Source organism: Vigna angularis, chromosome 9 (assembly GCF_016808095.1).
Source record: "Vigna angularis cultivar LongXiaoDou No.4 chromosome 9, ASM1680809v1, whole genome shotgun sequence".
NCBI lineage: Eukaryota > Viridiplantae > Streptophyta > Magnoliopsida > Fabales > Fabaceae > Vigna > Vigna angularis.
The window spans coordinates 11,522,859-11,538,660 of NC_068978.1; the positions used below are offsets into that span (position 1 = coordinate 11,522,859).

General features: G+C 37.6%; 1 pseudogene; it reads right to left on the reverse strand.

The window, feature by feature from the left end:
- Window positions 1–5,300: 5,300 nt before the first annotated feature.
- Window positions 5,301–6,933, reverse strand: LOC108336793 (bZIP transcription factor 29-like; annotated as a pseudogene).
- Between the last annotated feature and the right edge of the window lie 8,869 nt (window positions 6,934–15,802).

Here is a 15,802-nt window from a genome sequence, read left to right on the forward strand (position 1 = left end):
CTTGACATTCTTCTTCATTATCTTTACAATCGATTTTATGCGTTCTGTCAGTTCTGGAATAAAACGAGATAATGAAGTTACTCGTCCCACCAAGCGTTGCACCTTCTTAAGATTTTGTTGGCTTCTCATTTCAAGCACCACCTTGCACTTGTCAAGATTTGCTTATATTCCCTTAGCCGTTAGCAAAAATCCTAGAAATTTTACAACCGGCACCCCGAAGGTACACTTTGTCGGATTTAGACGCATCCCATACTTGCTCACCTGGTCGTACACTTCTGCAAGATCTTTTACATCATCCTCCACCGAACAGTTGTGCACAACCATGTCGTCCACATAAATCTCCATGCATCGCCGAATTTCATGACAAAAGACTTTGTCCATCAAACGCTGATATGTAGCCCCTGCATTCTTCAATCCGAACGACATTACTTCATAGTAGTAATTGGACCGCTCAGTAATGAAAGTTGTTTTATCACTATCAAGGGGGTACATGGGAATCTGATTATACCCCGAGTAAGCATCCAAAAAGTTGAACACTTGAAACCCTGACGCCCCATCTACTAAAGCACCAATGCTCGATAGAGGATAAGAGTCTTTGGACAAGCTTTGTTCAAGTAAGTGAAGTATGTGCACATCCTCCATTGCCCATTTGACTTCTTCACCATAACAACATTCGCCAGCCAGGTGGTATACTTGACTTCACGAATGAAGTTTGTCTCCAGGAGCTTCTTTACCTCGACATCTACCATCAACCTTTTCTCCTCCCCGAGCCTCCTCTTCTTCTGCGCCACCGGACAGGCTTCCTAGAACAAAGCAAACTTATGTGACATGACTTTTGGGTGAATTCCCGGCATGTCGGTTGTGGTCCAAGAAAACAATTCTCTATTTTTCTTCAGCTCCTTGCCTATTAGCTTGGCATACTCTTCCCCCAACTCATTCCCAATGGAAGCTACCCGGTCCTTCTTGCACCCGAGACCGAACGGTCTGGTTTCTCCCAGTGGCTATATCTAGTCATCAGTATTGGCCCTTGGATCTAAGTCAACCATTATTATTTTCGACCGTTTAACCTTACGTCACGAGGTTGAAGGATCAACCCTTAGTCTTGCAATATAACATTCCCGAGCGATTCTCTAATCCGCCCGGACAGTGCAAATGGTCTCCTTGTCAGAAGGAAGCTTATGGGTTAGATGAGGCACCGAGGCGATTGACCCAAGAGCTTTTAGGCATGGCCTGCCTATTAGCACATTATATGGAGTGCTAGCTTCTACCAGTAAAAACCTAGTCTTCAGCTGCTTAGCACCCCGGCCGGTCCCTAGGCACATTCTCAAGTCTATGTATTGGGTATCTACTCTTTCTCTAGCAAACTCTATAATCTGCTCGTTGTAGGGCACGATCAAATCCTCCGACAAATCCATCTGCTAGAAAACCTTCTAGTATAGGATACTGACTGAACTACCTTCATTGATCAATACTTTGCCAACATTGTACCGAGCGATAACAGCGGTAACCACCATAGGATCGTCTTGCTCGGGATCAGGGGCATGAAAATCCTCATCAGTAAAGGTAATTGGTGGCATCGAGCGTTTCTTTACATCCACCCTATGCACACTCTCCAAATCCCTTAAATTCCTCTTCCTTGCAAATATCGACGATCCTCCTCTAGAAAAACCTTTAGAAATAATGTTAATATAATCGCACAGTTGTCAATCTTGGCTTCGACTTCTACTACGACGGTCCGAACGACGATCATCCCTGCGATCGTACCTTCCAGATCTCTCCCTCCTTAGGGGGCTCCTTCCCCGCTCGGTTTTCAAAAACCTACTCAAATGTACTGCTCTTAACAACTCCTCAACCTTGTCTCTGAGTGTTGTGCAGTCTTCGGTGGTATGCCTCATATTTTGATGATAGAGGCAATGCTTGGTACCGTCCGCATTCTTGGGCATTGATTTTTTCTTCAACGGGGGAAGGAGATGTGCGCTGAGGGCTTCTTAGAGTATTCTAGCCCTTGGTGCATTCAGAGGGGTGTACCGATTAAATTTGGGCCCCTTCAGGCCATCTTTGAACTTTTTCCCCTTCTTCCGTTTGTTTGGGACGAACGTTTTCTTCCCCTCTTTCTTCACTTGTTCTGAGGATGAAGCGTTTTCCTCACGCTGCCTTTTTTGGACAACTCGCATCTCCTCAATTCTGATGAACTCAACCGTTCTATCCTGCAAATCATCCATAGTCATGGTGGCCTTGCGAACAGGTTGTCCGCAAAAGAACAAGGTCACAAAGTAGTAGACAAGGTGCTCATTATGAACTTCTTGCCTAGACCCTTCACTTGTCGAGCGATCCGATTATATCGGTCAATAAAATCCCTCAGGCTTTCGCCCTTCTCCTGATTGTTTTTAGTTAGCTCCATGTATGTAATATTTCGCGTCTTACTAGAGGCAAATTGTCACTCAAACAGGTTTCTCAAGGTCGCAAAGCTGTCAATGGTCTTGGGCCGATGGGAGTGGAACCATGCCAAAGCCTCTCCCTTAACTGATAGGGAAAAGACCCTACACCACACATTCTCGTTAGGTGAGTAGATGGCCATGGCATCTACAAATGACCTCAGATGCTCCTCCGGATCCCCTGATCCATCATATTTTTCGAGAGTTGGGAGTGCCCTATCCGGCATTTGCTCCCCCATGATCGCGGTTGTGAACGGGTAGGACGCCTTGGCCTCAAAGGCATGAGCCGGACGGGCAAGACTCCTCCGGGAACTATTTTCCTCCTGATCATTGTCTTGGTCAGTGTCTTGATCAGTGTCCGCATTAGTCTCAAGGATTTCCACTATGGGCGGGTTCTGGGCACGTGCGGACGACTGTTGATTCGATTGATCCCCTCGCACCGCATTACGCTCCGCTCTTAAAGTTTCAATTTTGGCCTACATGGCTTTCATCCTTCTCTGCATGTCCTACATAAACGCTATCGGGTCCTGAGCCATCCTTATGGTCTTGTAAGGGTGTCTTCAAAAATACTCAGCCCCACGGTGGGCGCCAAAATGTTTCTATTGAAATGGGACGAGGATAGCCGTCTGTCTCCGCCGAACGTTCTCCTTGCTCCTTGCTTTAGATAACCGATCGGTGTAGGCAGGTGACCTGCAAAATACACTCCGACGCTCAAGTCAGAATTTTTCTCTATAGCTCTTTGTAATTAAATTGTGAGTCAAAGTGAGTTTACCTCGAGATTAAACCCTTATTTATAGAGTTTAAAAGAATATGACCAATTAATTTACCTCTTAATGAGCATTAATGCAAACCTTAACTGCTTAACAGTAGCTGTTGTGACATTAGTTACGCCTTAACTCTGCTCAACAGTTGTCGAGACAGGACGATTATGAGATGCTTTCTCGGCATGTCAACTGCTCGGTGCTATCCACTATTTTGCCACCTTATCCGATCGATTAGATATATGCCCATAGTAACAACATCAAACAAGTAGAGGGATCGATGTTTAATGTCTACTGACAAATGTCTTTCGCACTACATTTTTTAATGATTTAAACAAAATTAGACGCCACCCTTAACTATCCAAAGTCTAATGAGGTATAACGTTGACCTCTGGACTTTTCAACGTCATATTGTACAGGAAAAGGTCTTTTTAGTTCATCTTTTTAATGATTTAAACAATATTATACGTGTTAAGACAATATCGTCTAAGCAAACCTAGTTTTGAAATTTCACAAACCGTCCAAACAAAATAGAGTTGAACAACGGGAACCGTTTAGGATAAAAATGAAAGCGCCAAACATTATACATAAAAATTATCTTAAACGTTTTGTGTTACTCAAACAAACATGCGTAAACGCTTACTCATGTATTATGCCTAAATGACTAAGATTGTCTAATGTTTTATTACATTACGTAGTAGTACTCTTTGACCTATTAAAGATATTAAACATTATTTTGAGAAAAGACTTAAAACTCTATCCAACCCCTTCCCCTTTCTAGATTTTTCTTGTGCTACGATACAGTGGCCCCTCCAACCGTCGGACGTCATATGGGTATATGAAAGCTCTTTTCAAGACACATTTTTAATGATTTAAAATCATTAGACATTGACCACTTGACTATTTGACACCTAATGCCTTATGATGTTGATGCCTTGAATTTCCAAAGTCAAACTCTTCAAAAACCTTCTTGAAAGCCTACATCGCATGGGACGATGACAACAAAACAATTTCTGACTTAAGCAATTCTGATGAAGAAGCAAACATCTGTTTAGTGGTGAACAACGACGCTAGAAGCCAAGTAAGTACATCTAGCAATTCTAATAATTATAGTCAATATAGTGAAGATGAATTGCGTGAAACTTATGCTACTTTAATAGTAGAATCCTAAAAAATTAGATAAAACTCATAACAAATTGAAAAAGGATTTTAAAGAATTAAAATTTAACTCTGAAAATCTTTCTGAAGAAAATAAAAATTTAAAATCAGATTTTAAAAATATTCTTGAAGAGAATAAAAATTTTAAAAATAAATTTTTATTTTATGAAAAGGGTAAATTTACTAGTAATGATGAATGTATATCTTGCATAAATATGAATAAATTACAAGAAACAACTCATGCTGAAAGTAGTAAAAATAATTTAAATGTTAAAACGGTTGATAAAAATGTTCCTAAATATAATTATAATTACTACGATTATGATTGTGGTAATAAAATTGAAAATGTTTCTAAATATAATTATAATGATTATAATTATAAAAATAAAATCAAGTATTTTCTAAAATATAATCAAAATTATTATGATTATAATTATAAAAATAGAAGTTATAGGACCCAAATGATGTTACTTGTTTTTAGGGTTAAATATGTTTTTAGTCCCTAAACTATTGGCCGTTTCTGGTTTTAGTCCCTCTTTCAAAATAAGGTACAATTTGGTCCTCATTCTTTTTGAAACTTTGGTTTTAGTCCTCTAAAACTAACACCGTTAAAAATTAGCTGACGTGGCTAACGGTAGACTGGCACACGATTTTTTTTTCAAGTGTTTCTCACCTTTTCTCCCCTTCTCTCTCTTCCTTCCATCTTCCACCAAACTTCATCTTTCACAGCATCCCTAAATGGGTGAAAATGAAGAAGCGACCAATGACATGATGCAGAGGCTTCAATGTTCTTCTTCGTTTTTGAAACAGCCGTTGTGCGACCCCATTTGCTGCTGACGCGTCACCGGGATCTGAGAGTAGGGCGAAATGGGCAGGATCTGGTGCGGGTGCGAAGGTGGTATACCCGCGCGCTTGTTACTGTTCTCAAAAAAGTTAGTTGACGAAGGCTAATGAATGTTGCCCAGGAATACCCTTTAACGAGAGTGACAAGAATGAGACTCCTAACCGCTGGATAGAAAGTTATGGTATCATATCAAGAACCAACTCGCCTAAGAGTTTAAACAGTTAGGTGAAAAGTCGTGATAGATTATTATTTCTTAAAGGTTCATAACATTTTATAAAAATATTACTAACAACAAAACCACTCATCAGAAGAAGTAATAACGGAATGAGATCGTGTAAAGGCCTGGTTTTCATGCATATAATTTACTGGAATAAAATAAAATTGAGTAGCTAACTTAAACTAAAATCCCAAATTAGATTGAGAATAAAATCTACCGCAACAACTTGAAGGAGCTACGCGAACGAGTTCTATACACTACTGTCCATACTTAATACCTTCTCAATCTTAAGTATCATACAAGTAAACAATGGCCATTTTATTGACAATTGCATGTTGTTTCCTCCACTTTACAAGCCATCTGCAGAATTCTTTCACCCCTACTCTTGCACTCTTTCGCAAGAAGTATTCACCATGCACGTTGAGATGAAATATAATCTAAAATGTGAAGACTAGATCAACCAATACTATAAGTGAAAAATTAACTACTGATACCTAGCATAGATCAATAAAACAAAATGGAGAGAAAAAATGAAAAAATACGAATGAAAGGGCACTAATACCATCTCGGAGCTTTGCTTGTTGTTCCATGCATTGAAGGCGAAACTTCAACTCGCTATTCTGGTTAGTAAGTCCAGCAGAATCTCTCTGCGTTCACATAATTAGGACGAATTCAATCAAATTAGAAAGTAAAGCCATGGTGGTCACAGTACTAATCATTAAATTACCAACACAAACAAATTAGGCTCCCACCTATAAAAGAGTAAGTTGTGCAGATAGTGTGGTGGCTTCCGTCTGAAGTGTTTGAACCTTATGCTCTAGCTCTGATATGTACCGCATCTTCCGCTCTTTGGATCGTGCAGCCGATTGCCGGTTGGCCAAAATCCTGAAAATCACCCCAAAACCTAATCAATAAGTCAACTGGTCAAGGTAATCTCAGCAAGTTTTTCATTGGCCATAATTTTCTTCAATTCAGGCCCACTAAACTCCCCATTTCCAAACTCCAAGCTGAAGGCCGATGAATTGCCATCAACTCCACCAGCCAGCGAAATCAAACCAGTTTTCGGCCCCGGCGACGGTGGCAACTTCGGCGACTCATCACCAAAGTTTAACTTCGAAATGAAACTATCCATGGACACACTCCTATAGTGCCTGGTGGTGGGTGCAATCTCCCCACCCGCACTCCTCTTCATCCCTTCCCTCTTCTCACTCCCTCCATGCCTCGCCGCACCATCCTCACTCTCATTAACACTACTCTCAGCTTCATTATCACTGCTGTCACCACCATTAGTCTTGGTCCCACTCGCTCTACTATCCAAATCATCACGATTTTCAGTCCCGTTTTTGTCATCGGTACTAGAAGAGTTCAACGCATCAAAGCTATCTAAATTCATGTAAGCAGAGAAAAGATCATCAAAGCTATACCCGCGCGCTTGTTACTGTTCCCACCGTCGAACTGATGCTGATGCTTGGCGCGCATTTGAGAGGGATTGTACTGCGGGATGCTGAGTTGCTCCATGTTCAACGACTGTTTCAGAAACGAAGAAGAACAGTGAAGCCTCTACATCATGTCATTGGTCGCTTCTTCATTTTCACCCATTCAAGGATGCTGTGAAAGATGAAGTTGGCTGGAAGATGGAAGGAAGAGAGAGAAGGGGTGACAAGGTGAGAAACATTTGAAAAAAAATTGTGTGTCAGTCTACCGTTAGCCACGTCAGCTAATTTTTAACGGTGTTAGTTTTAGAGGACTAAAACCAAAGTTTCGAAAAGAATGAGAACCAAATTGTACGTTATTTTGAAAGAGGGACTAAAACCAGAAACAACCAATAGTTTAGGGACTAAAAACATATTTAACTCCTTGTTTTTATTGCATGAAAAATGGTCATACATCAAATAAATGTGAATAAAACATTATGGTGTTCCAAATGGAATATATGCATGGATTCTAATTATAAATTAATCTGTCTCTAACTTTAAAGGACCCAAATAAGTATTTTTGGGTACCAAATTATTATTTTTCTATTTTGCAAGTTATTTGAAAATTAAGGAAGAAACTTTTTGGGTTTGCACCAAAACTTGGTAAAGTATGATTTGTCAAATTAAGGGGAGTTTTTAACTTGAAAATAAAATTTTGTTAATTTTTTTTAACTACTTCTCTTTCTTCCTTAAAGAATCAAATGCAATTTAATTCTTTTTAAGTTACTCAATAAAGAGAAGTATTTGTTTATCCTATTTTTATTTATTTATTATGATTTCTAAATTTATTGTATTTTTTATAACAGTTGAAAAACTGTTATTTTCATGCTTAAAATTGATATTAAAAGCAACCTTTAGACTTAGAAACTAGCTTGAAATCAATGCTTTTATCTATATTTTCAGAAATAAGAGAGCTGGACAGGTTTATGCTTGATTTGAGTGTTTTTGTGCAGGTTTTGAGGTGAATTTAGTGAAAGAAGTAAAGAAGGAGAGAAGTGGAATTATAAAAGGAAGCAAAGAGTGCAAAAAGAGAAGTCGAAGGCACCGCTCAGCGGCATTTTACCGCTGAGCGGCACTCAGGAGGTTGCGGGAGTCACGCTTAGGGGCAAAATGGCCGCTGAGGGGAAGAAACGTGACGCGCACTCACCGCTGAGCGGCACTTTTTGGGCTTGGGCTTTTGTAATCTTTTGTAACTCTAGAATAGTATATAAGGACTTGCACGTCCTAGGGTTAGGTATCTTTGGCAGAACGTAGGCAAACACTCTCTCTTCCACCCCTTTGAAGGAGGATCTTGGATGCTCAGGCTACCTCTTCACCTTTATTGGGTTTATTCTTTCATCCTTTCATTATTGTTCATCTAGGTTCACCATGAATATGGTGAACTAAACCTTGTATGTTTGTTGGGGAATCAATGCAATCTCTTGAAGCTCTCATATATGGAATGTATGCTTGCATCTTAATCTAAGACTTATGCTTTCATTCATCATTAGTTAGGGTTTTTCCTCTTTGCTCAATGCTTGCATTGTTTAACTCATTCTATTGCATGATTATTGGTTTTGTCGATACGGACACGTACGGGGAAGTCTAGATCCGGGGAATTTCTCCCAATGTTATATTGGTTGTCGTTAAGCTCCTGCACTTATGAACTAATCATTAGGAATGCTAGGAATTGTATGAACTATTTGATTAGGGAGAAGCCATCTAGAATGGTACTTTAGAGAGTGGCATTAACAATGATGATTTGAATGTTGAATTCCTAAAATGTATGAGAGTGGATGAGATGAAATTGACCCCCAACAACATATTCATTCATATATTCCTTTGAAAGTGTTTATCTTTTGTCTTTGCCATTGATCAAACTTCATGCATACATGTTTAGTTTTTCGTCTTGCATATAAACTCCAAATATTTCGTTTGTAAGTCTTAGCTAATCAACAAATCACATAACTAAACTAGGTCGTGAGTCCTTTGGGAAGAACGATACTTGGTCTTACCAAGTTTATTACTTGAACGATTCGGTCATACTTGCCGATTGTGAAACAAGTTTGTGACATCATATTTTGGTGCTTACAAATTTGTCCATCAAGTTTTTGGCGCCATTGCCGGGGACTCGTGGTTTAATTGGTTAATTTGTGTGATTATTGATTATCTTTGACTTTAAATTTGAATTTTTGTTTTTATTTTTTCTGTTTTTATTTTATTTTATTTTTCTATTTTTATTTTATTTTATTTTTCTGTTTTTATTTTATTTTATTTTTCTGTTTTTATTTTATTTTATTTTATTTTCTGTTTTTATTTTTATTTTATTTTATTCTCTGAATCTTATATCTTCTCCTATATCTTTTTGTGCTAACAATTGTTTTTAGGGTTTTGTGCCTAATGTCTGCAGAATGCAATTTGGTCAAGAATTTAACTATATGGGCACTCAATTCTACCAAAGTAATCTCAACCACTGGTGGGAACCTCACTCAAGCATGGATCAAAGCCAATTTTGGCAAGCTGCTGGACAATTTGAGAACCAACCACAACAACAATGGCAGCAACAACCCTTTCTATCAGGAAGTTTGGATAGGTTGGAGGACACCCTTCAACGATTTTTGAAAAATTCCGACTCTACTCAAAAAAGCATTGAAGAATCATTTAAAAGAATGGAGATGCAACTTCATTACATCAGTCAGAGATTGAATGATGAGGTTAATACTGAAGTTAACCTTAAGGAGGAAGGGCAAATCATTATCACCGAAAGTGACAAGATTCTTGATAAGGAAAAATTAGAGGAAGATGAAGAAAGGGTAGAGAGAAAAGAGAAAGAAGAGTTGAGTGAGAAAAATAAAGATGAAGAAAAAGAGAAAGAAGTGGTTGAGAGAGAAGAGAGAAAGAAGATTTGTGTGAAAATAAAGAAGTTGAAAAGAAAAAGAAAAGGGAAGGAAAAAATGAAAGAAAGGAAAAAGAGAAAATTTAGGGAGAGAAAAAGGAAGAAAAAGAAGATGAGAGGAAAGAAGAAGAAATCATATGAAAAATCCCATCCTCATCTAAAGAAGAATCATAGCAAGGAAAATAAATTTAAGTGCTTAATGGAAATCTTCAAGAAATTGGAGATTAAAGTTCCTATGATTGAGACACTGCAACAGGTTCCTGGTTTGATCAAATTTCTGAAGAAGTTCAGTAGAAAGAAGAAAAAGAAGATGGAACATGAACTTTATTGGGTCAAGCTAATGACGTTAAAAGAGCGCTTGTTGGGAGGCAACCCAGTGATTGACAAACTTTTAATTTTGATTTGGTTTAATTTGTGAATATTATTTTGTAAATATTTTGTTGGAGATAGCATCTACTGAAGGATGCTAGGTGGTTAAGTATCTACTGAAGGATACAATGTTGTAACACCTACTGATGGGTGTTGGTAAGAAATTTTGCACCTATTGATGGGTGCTGGTAAGTTTGAAACACCTATTGATGGGTGTTGGTGGATTTTGGGTCAGGCTCGTGACGTTAAACAAGCGCTACCTGGGAGGCAACCTAGTTGATTGATTGTTTTGGTTTGTTTATTTTTAGTTAGGATTTGCATAAGCATTTTTAACATTGAATTGCAGGGAACCTATGAGGGACATGTAGGGAAGGCACGTAGGTCAAGAAAAGAAGGAGGGGAGCACTTCACGAAAGTGCCGCTGAGCGGCAATTACCGCTGAGCGGTACTATCGCAGATGGGCTTAAGTTCCCCTTAGCGGGACCCGAGCCCATTAGGGTATTTTTATACCCCAAGCTGCGTTTTAGGGTTTATTTTCTGGCTTCTCTCTGCACAAACACTTCCACACACATTCTCTTAGGTTTTCCACATCTTTTCACTCTTCCCTCTTTAGAAAATCTCTCTTTCACTCACTTTTTCACTAGTTTTCCATCTAAGTTTGGGGTTGGGAGAGAGCATCATTGAAGGGGCTGATTTCTTCATTATGGTTTACTAATGCTTAACAATGTATCTTTTGGTTTTGTGAATTATGTTTGATGCAGGGATGGCCTCCTCATCGGGCAAAAAGAATCAAGACTAAAAAGATCCAAGAAGAAGGAAGATACAAAGGACAGCTCAGACTGATGAGGAGCTGAGATAACATTTACTGATGAATGCTATCATATGATTATGCTTTTGTGATTTAAGTTTTCTGAACTTATTTGTTTTTGTTTTTAGATTAGGGTTTGATGTACTCTATTGAACACCTGGTTTGGTATGATGGTTTGCTATTAACTGTGATTGTGTGATAAGTACTACTTGATGATGCTTAGTGATTGATTGATGTTGAGATGGATGTGCACATTACAGGTGATTCACAAGCTTTGTGAACAAATGCATGAAATTATGATTGTGGTTGTGAGATTAAGCAGGATGTGTATGTCAAATGTGAATGAGCTTATATGTGAGGTTTTGAGCTCCAGAGTTTTTGGTATGATTGAATGCTATTACTTTGAAAACATGAATGATTTTGCCCAGGTTTTCTATGATTGAATCAATTGCTTGTTTTGCATCATATGATCAAGGCCGTGTTGTTGAAAACCTTTTTATTGGCCAAATACATAAAATTAGCCCACTAAAAGAGAACACTTTGTGTTCTATCCTTTGAACCCTTAGCCTTGAACATACACTGAAAACCCTTGATTGAAAATCTTTACCTTGAGTTAAGTAGAAGATCTTGTATGGTATTGTTAAATGTTCAAGTTTGGGGTTGTTGGGAAAACATGAAAAGAAAAGCATTGAGCTAAGAAGCTAAAAAGTAAGAATATGCAAAGAGAAAAGAAAAAGAAGTAAAGCTCAATGCAAATGCAAAGGTAAAAGAAAGTTGGGAATGAATAAGATAATTGTGTTGTTATGATTCTCTTAACTCAAGGATTTTGCGATCCAGAAAAACCAATTTTCTTGTTAGCCCAGCCACATTATAAGCCATTGAAAAGTCCTTGTGATGATGCATGCTTGTGAATGTTTTTGATTGTGGTAAAATGAAAGGCAAAGTTGATTCATGTGACATTGTGATAGTGGAGTGAAACACCTTACCTCTTATACACTTGTGTGTTGAGTGAAACACTTTACCTAGTGAGGAAAGATTCCATAAGCACATGAACATCCATGCTTAATTGATTGATCATTCATGAAAAATAGCATTTGTTGGAATTTAAATGACTTTGTGAACACTAAAGCATGTGCACATCTTGATTGAACTATTGGTCTTAAGTTTGAGTGAAGTTATTACTTATCTTGAAAAGAGGATTTTGAATGAGTGAATCATCATATGAATTGGTTGGAGATGGAGTTACATTTTGTTTGCTTGAGGACAAGCAAAGTTCTAAGTTTGGGGTTGTGATAACAGTTGAAAAACTGTTATTTTCATGCTTAAAATTGATATTAAAAGCAACCTTTAGACTTAGAAACTAGCTTGAAATCAATGCTTTTATCTATATTTTCAGAAATAAGAGAGCTGGACAGGTTTATGCTTGATTTGAGTGTTTTTGTGCAGGTTTTGAGGTGAATTTAGTGAAAGAAGTAAAGAAGGAGAGAAGTGGAATTATAAAAGGAAGCAAAGAGTGCAAAAAGAGAAGTCGAAGGCACCGCTCAGCGGCATTTTACCGCTGAGCGGCACTCAGGAGGTTGCGGGAGTCACGCTGAGGGGCAAAATGGCCGCTGAGGGGAAGAAACGTGACGCGCACTCACCGCTGAGCGGCACTTTTTGGGCTTGGGCTTTTGTAATCTTTTGTAACTCTAGAATAGTATATAAGGACTTGCACGTCCTAGGGTTAGGTATCTTTGGCAGAACGTAGGCAAACACTCTCTCTTCCACCCCTTTGAAGGAGGATCTTGGATGCTCAGGCTACCTCTTCACCTTTATTGGGTTTATTCTTTCATCCTTTCATTATTGTTCATCTAGGTTCACCATGAATATGGTGAACTAAACCTTGTATGTTTGTTGGGGAATCAATGCAATCTCTTGAAGCTCTCATATATGGAATGTATGCTTGCATCTTAATCTAAGACTTATGCTTTCATTCATCATTAGTTAGGGTTTTTCCTCTTTGCTCAATGCTTGCATTGTTTAACTCATTCTATTGCATGATTATTGGTTTTGTCGATACGGACACGTACGGGGAAGTCTAGATCCGGGGAATTTCTCCCAATGTTATATTGGTTGTCGTTAAGCTCCTGCACTTATGAACTAATCATTAGGAATGCTAGGAATTGTATGAACTATTTGATTAGGGAGAAGCCATCTAGAATGGTACTTTAGAGAGTGGCATTAATAATGATGATTTGAATGTTGAATTCCTAAAATGTATGAGAGTGGATGAGATGAAATTGACCCCCAACAACATATTCATTCATATATTCCTTTGAAAGTGTTTATCTTTTGTCTTTGCCATTGATCAAACTTCATGCATACATGTTTAGTTTTTCGTCTTGCATATAAACTCCAAATATTTCGTTTGTAAGTCTTAGCTAATCAACAAATCACATAACTAAACTAGGCCGTGAGTCCTTTGGGAAGAACGATACTTGGTCTTACCAAGTTTATTACTTGAACGATTCGGTCATACTTGCCGATTGTGAAACAAGTTTGTGACATCATATTTTGGTGCTTACAAATTTGTCCATCAATTTTCTATGTTTTGAATTATGCCTCCTGTTTCCCTTTAATAAAAATTATGATAATTGTTATTTATTTGTTTATGACTTATATTCAACAGGAGTTCTTATATTTAGGGGGAGAAATTTTTTTTATCATACATAGCGCCTTTTTAAAAATGATCAAAAAGGGGAGAAATATGTTTAAAGTCTTAATTATATTTATCTTTTGTCTACTAATCCATCTTCTTTAAGTTATGTATGAGTTACAGATCAGTACAGGTTAAAAAATGCTTTAAACTAAAATATTTTTGATTAACATCAAAAAGGGGGAGATTGTTAGCATAAAGCTAAAGAGCAAAAATTTTGATGATGTCTTAAAGTCAAGTCTTAAGTGCTCTTATTGCAGGAAGATCTTCATGAAGACTTGTTTTTATATTAAAGGTTTTATAATTTAGTAGATTTATGTATAGAATGTGGTTTATATTTGATTCTATGTATTGTTTGTCTTAGGTTGCGTTAAAATTTATTTTAAATTAGAAAACCTCATTTTATACTCAAGATAACTGATCATCAATTTATAATAATCGATTATCAATAATCAATTATAACTTGCCATAATTGATTACAATGAGCAATTATGAGAATTTTTAAGCAAGTTGTTTTACCGTTGTGCATTCATTAAATGCATAATTAATTACCATAATTGGATAATTGATTATCACACGTTAATTAGTGGACAACAAATTTTTGGTGGTATCCTTGAGTGAGATCTCTATAAATCAGATTGAGACTCTCATTCTAAAATACGAAATATAAAATACAAAATAAGTGTATTTTGAAAAATCTTATCTGCAGTGTGCGGTGATAAGTGCTCTAGGGTTTCCCGAACCCTTGTGTTGTGGCTTTGAGAACTTGACGTGTTGGCATAGAGCGAGAACTTTCACAGGGAGTGTGATTGAGTGTTGTTATTGTTGCTGAGTTAAAAGCCTAGCATCCTTCGTGAAGCATTCGGAGGAGGTGTTTTCTGAAGATTTAGAGGAGGTGTTCATCCCTTGTGGGTTACAGGGGAAATGACTTTCATCTCTTGGGGTAACACGAGAGGTGGTTTCTAAATTTTTACAAATTGTTTCTTTGTGATTGTAATTTGTAATTGTTTTGTGAGTAGTGAACTATTTATCTTGATTTGAGATAAGCGACTGGATGTAGGATTGGTAAAATCCGAACCAGGATAAAATTATCTATGCAAATTTCTCTCAACCTTACTCTCTTTATTTGTTATTATTATTTGCTTGGTAAGTTTAATTGAGTAGAAATTAAAAGGCACACATTCATATTAAAAACCCTATTAGTTTGTTATTCCACGCTAACCATTTCGCTGCAGCTGCTCTGACATATATAGACGTCTGACACTATGGATCAGACGTCTAAAACGTTGTCGTATTTGATAAGATCTTTTTCCGCTTGAGACCTCTCGGGTTGCTCCTGGCTCATGGTGATTCGAGTTGACAACTTTATATTTTAGTTGAAAAGAATCTATTGTACGTTTTTTTTTGTATTAGATGGTTTTAAAAACGTAGTGGAGAGAATTGCAGGAGTGCAAAATGCAAGAAATCGCCACCCAAGAATGCCTCCCAAGGACATGAGCAAAACTACACCAAAATCCAACGAAAACGCATTTTAATCGGTTCAAATGAAAGATAATGCATCAAAGAGTGATGTACTCAGAGTAAAATTAATTTAAAACGGTGGAAAAGTGAGAAAACGAACCTGAAGAGCGTAACCTGTAGGGAGAAAACGCGAGGAAGATTATGAACATTAAGTGCGTGTAACTGTTGCCTCGTGTTCGTGGTATTTTAGTGCAACCATATAGAAGTCGGTTCCCCTCACATCAGATGTCTATATGGCTGTAGAAGTCGGATTGGCGGGATCAGACGTCTAAATGGAGTTAAAAAGTGACTTTTTAGATTTAAAAAATGAGTATATAGAAGTCGGTTCCCCCCACACCGAATGTCTATATGGATGTACAAGTCAGATTGGAGGGATCGGACGTCTAAATGGAGTTAAAAAGTGACTTTTTAGATTTCAAAAATGAGCATATAGAAGTCGGTTCCCCCCATATTGGACGTCTATATGGTTGTAGAAGTCGAATTGACGTCTAAATGGAGTTAAAAAGTGACCTTTTAGATTTAAAAAATGAGTATATAGAAGTCTGTTTCCCCACATCAGACGTCTATATGGCTTTAGACGTCTATTCCCTCCAGAACAAACGTCTATATGGTTGTTTTATTTACGAAAAATGCCACCGGTCATT